Source organism: Phoca vitulina, unplaced genomic scaffold, assembly GCF_004348235.1.
Source record: "Phoca vitulina isolate PV1807 unplaced genomic scaffold, GSC_HSeal_1.0 scaffold52, whole genome shotgun sequence".
Lineage (NCBI taxonomy): Eukaryota > Metazoa > Chordata > Mammalia > Carnivora > Phocidae > Phoca > Phoca vitulina.
Window position 1 is genome coordinate 1,838,014 of NW_022589755.1, and position 4,299 is coordinate 1,842,312.

A 4,299-nucleotide genomic window follows, 5' to 3' on the forward strand; every position below is an offset into this window, starting at 1 on the left:
TCTGCTTAGATAATCTGTCCATTGCAGTGAGTGGGGTGTTAAAGTCCCCTACTAATATTGTATTATTGTCGATGTGTTCCCTTAATTTTGTTATTAATTATCTTATATAATTGGCTGCTCCCATTTTTGGGGCACAAATATTCACAAATGTTAGATCTTGTTAGATAGACCTTTTAATTATGATATAGTGTCCTTCCTCATCTCTTATTACAGGTTTTGGTTTAAAATCTAATTTGTCTGATATAAGGATTGCCACCCCAGCTTTCTTTTGATGTCCATTATCATGGTAAATGGTTTTCCACCCCCTTCACTTTCAATCTGGGGGTGTCTTTGGGTCTAAAATGAGTCTCTTGCAGACAGCATATTAATGGGTCTTGCTTTTTATCCAGTTTGATACCTTGTGTCTTTTGATTGGGGCATTTAGCCCATTTACATTCACAGTAACTATTGAAAGATATGAATTTAGTGCCATTGTGTTACCTGTAAAGTCACTGTTTCTATATATTGTTTCCATTCCTTTCTGGTCCATGTTACTTTTGGGCTCTCTCTTCGGTTAAAGGATCCCTTTTAATATTTCTTGTAGGGATGGTTTGGTGATCACAAATTCTTGTAGTTTCTGTCTGTCCTGGAAGCTTTTTATCTCTCTTTCTGTTTTGAATAACATCCTAGCTGGATATAGTATTCTTGGCTGTATATTTTTCTCATTTAGCACCCTAAATATATGGTGCCAGTCCTTTCTGGCCTGCCAGTCTCTGTGAATAGGTCTGTTTGCCAGTCTAATGTTTCTACCATTGTAGGTTACGGACCTCTTGTCCTGAGCTGCTTTCAGGATTTTCTCTTTGTCTCTGAGATTTGCAAGTTTCACTATTATATGTCAGGGTGTTGACGTATTTTTATTGATTTTGAAGGGAATGTTTCATGAATTTGTGTTTCTTCCTTGCACAGGGACCATGCTAATCTTCTCTGTATTTTTCCAATTTTAGTATATGTGCTGCCGAAGTGAGCACTCACCAGTTAGGTTTTGAAAGTTGGGTAGTGTTAAGTCCTGAAGTCCTCTGACGTTGCTTTTCTTTCTTTCATTTTTTTAATTTTTAAGATTACTTATTTATTTGTGTGTGAGAGAGAGAGCATGAAATGGGGAAGGGACAGGGGGAGGGGGAGAAAAAACCTCCCCACTGAGCAGGGAGTCAGATGTGGGGCTTGAGCCCAGGACCCTGAAATCATGACCTGAGCCGAAGGCAGATGCTTAACTGACTGAGCCACCCAGGTGCCCCTGTTTTTCTCTTTCAATATTGTATTGGCCATTCTGGATCTTTTGCCTCTCATATAAACTTTAGTATCAGTTTCTTGATATTCACAAAGTCAATGATATATTTAAAATAATACCAGACTCATCAGTTCCTTGGTTCCTCTGGGCCTGTGCTCCCACATCTGTGAGATGCAGCCTGGTCACGACATTCTGGGGCTTCCTGGGCAAGGCAGGGCTCTGTCTCAGCCCTCGTTCAGTCAGGGCTTCCCTTTCTCACCTGAGCAGAGCCCCTGGACAGACATGCTCACGTAGGGTGGTGGGGGTCTAAGATGCAATAGTGTTAATGAAAGGCAATTTAGAAATCTCTATAAAAATGACAACTGCATGGGGCTGGCTCAGTGGGTAGAGCATGTGACTCTTGATCTCAGGGTTGTAAGTTTGAGTCCCATGTTGGGACTTTACTTAAAAATAAAACCTTGGGGGGTGCCTGGGTGGCTTAGTCGCTAAGCATCTGCCTTCGGCTCAGGTCATGATCTTGGGGTCCTGGGATCGAGCCCCGCATCAGGCTCCCTGCTTGGCAGAAAGCCTGCTTCTCCCTCTCCCACTCCTGCTTGTGTTCCCTCTCTCGCTGTCTCTCTATCAAATAAATAAATTAAAAATCTTAAAAAACAAACAAACAAACCTTGGGGTGCCTTGGTGGCTCAGTTGATTAAGCATCCAACTCCTGATTTCAGCTCAGCTCATGATCTTGGAGTTGTGAGATCAAACCCTATATGGGGCTCCGTGCTGGGCAAGGACCCTGCTTGGGAGTCTCTCTCTCCCTCTCCTCTCTCTCTCCTTCTCTTAAAAATAAAATAAAATAAAATAAAATAAAATAAAATAAAATAAAACGAAACAAATAGGGGGGTGGGAGGATGGGTTAGCCTGGTGATGGGTATTGAGGAGGGCACGTTCTGCATGGAGCACTGGGTGTTATGCACAAACAATGAATCATGGAACACTATATCTAAAACTAGTGATGTCATGTATGGGGATTAACATAACAATAAAAAAATTTAAAAAAAACAAAAAAACAAAAAAAACAAAAAAAAAACGAAACAAATAAAACAAAATAAAATAAAATAAAATAAAAAAGACACATACGTGTTTTGCTTCAGCAATTCTGTGTCAGGGATTTATCTCACCTGTAGATTTACATGCCAGCACAATTGTTGAGGGTCAAGCGTATGCGCTCAATACTCGTTGCAATGGAAAAGGACTGAAAACAACTCAACCAACTTGCAGTCAGGAACTAGTTAAATAAGTGAGGTCACAACCATATAAGATCATCCACACAGCTGTTCAAAAACTGAGCAAACCCACCTTTTCCCTGCAGCCTCCGCTCCGGCGGGAGCACCCCGGCGGAGCTTCAGACATGTGCAGGTCTCATAATCCACATCCTCTCCAATCTAGTTTTAACCAGCCTTTCCGATTTTCACTGCCCATTGCTCTCCCAAGAGGGGATAGCCATGGGCTTTGGACAGAGGCAGCCCCAGGATGACTTGAAAGTGGGGCATCCTGGGACGCCTGGGTGGCTCAGTTGGTTAAGCGGCTGCCTTCGGCCCAGGTCATGATCCCAGGGTCCTGGGATCGAGTCCCACATCGGGCTCCTTGCTCAGCAGAGAGCCTGCTTCTCCCTCTCTCTCCCTCTGCTTGTGCTCTCTCTGTCAAATAAATAAAATCTTTAAAAAAAAAGAAAGTGGGGCATCCTGGGTCCTCCTAAAGAGAGAAAATTAGTGGCTGGTGAACAGTCTGTATGGCATTCTCAGATGCCTTTACCCAAGTGAGAAATCTGCCTCCATCAGGACCTCAGATATCTGACAGCCCTATGTGACATCAGGATAGGATATTCCTGTAAATATACTGCAGGACGTGTGGCAGTCTACAACACTGACAACATTTACTGCATGTTGATGATGTGTCAGAATTGGGAAAGGGAACGCAGGGCGGAGAGGGAGAGAACCTTAAGCAGGCTCTAGGCCCCTACAGAGCCTGATGCTTGGGTCCCATCTCATGACTCTGAGATCATGACTTCAGTGAAATTCAAGAGTCGGACGGTCAACTGACTGATCCAACCAGGTGCCCCAAAGATTTACTTTATTAAAGGATGGAATAGAGTAGGGTTCCCATTTTAGTTTTACATATATAGTAGTACAACTGCTAAATTAGGGACACAAAGATGTTATAGATACATATAATAAACAGTTACATAATAATACAACACAGAAAAATCATTCTGAGATTATTTCAACAATATATGAAGAATAATCTCCCTAGGGGCACCTGGGTGGCTCAGTTGTTAAGCCTCTGCCTTCGGCTTGGGTCATGACCCCAGGGTCCTGGGATCTAGCCCTGCATTGGGCTCCCTGCTCGGCGGGGGGCCTGCTTCTCCCTCTCCCACTCCCCCCCTCCCCCGGCTTGTGTTCCCTCTCTTGCTGTCTCTCTCCCTATCAAGTGACTGGATGAGATCTTTTAAAAAAAGAAAAGAGAATAATCTCCCTACATGCTAAAACAGCATTTGCTAAAACTGCTGAGGGTCAACATTCCTAACCTGTTAAGTGTCTTACTCCAAAAGGCTGTGTGATGCTTAATGAGGAAACCCTAGAAATGATCCTATTTAAAAAAAAAAAAAAAAAAGCTTTTTTCAAGGTTACTATCAAACATAATTAGAAAAAAAAGTAAAAATCACTCATAGATGGTAAGTTTACTTGGAAATATGTCTATGGGTGTCCATTGAAAGTGGTTCATTGAAGTAACAAGTAATAGGTTTGAAGATAAGTTGGAAGGAAAATAAATATGGGAATAATTAGATAGATGTACGGAAGTTACAGATGAGGAAAATATTAAAATACTGACAGACACAAATGAGACCTTAAATGGTAAATCATACCATGTCTAAGAAATTTCAACATAAAGATAAATCTTTTTTTTTTTTTTTTAAGGTTTTGTTTGGTTGGGGGGGGGGGGGGGGGGGGGGGGGAGGGGGCACGGGCAGGGGCAGTGGAAGAGGG

At 42.4% G+C, this 4,299-nt stretch overlaps 1 non-coding gene across 1 annotated transcript; it reads right to left on the bottom strand.

Moving 5' to 3' along the window:
• Positions 1-900: 900 nt before the first annotated feature.
• Positions 901-1,007, bottom strand: LOC116622525. Its single transcript, XR_004297589.1, has one exon. It is a non-coding gene; the product is annotated as a U6 spliceosomal RNA (small nuclear RNA).
• Between the last annotated feature and the right edge of the window lie 3,292 nt (positions 1,008-4,299).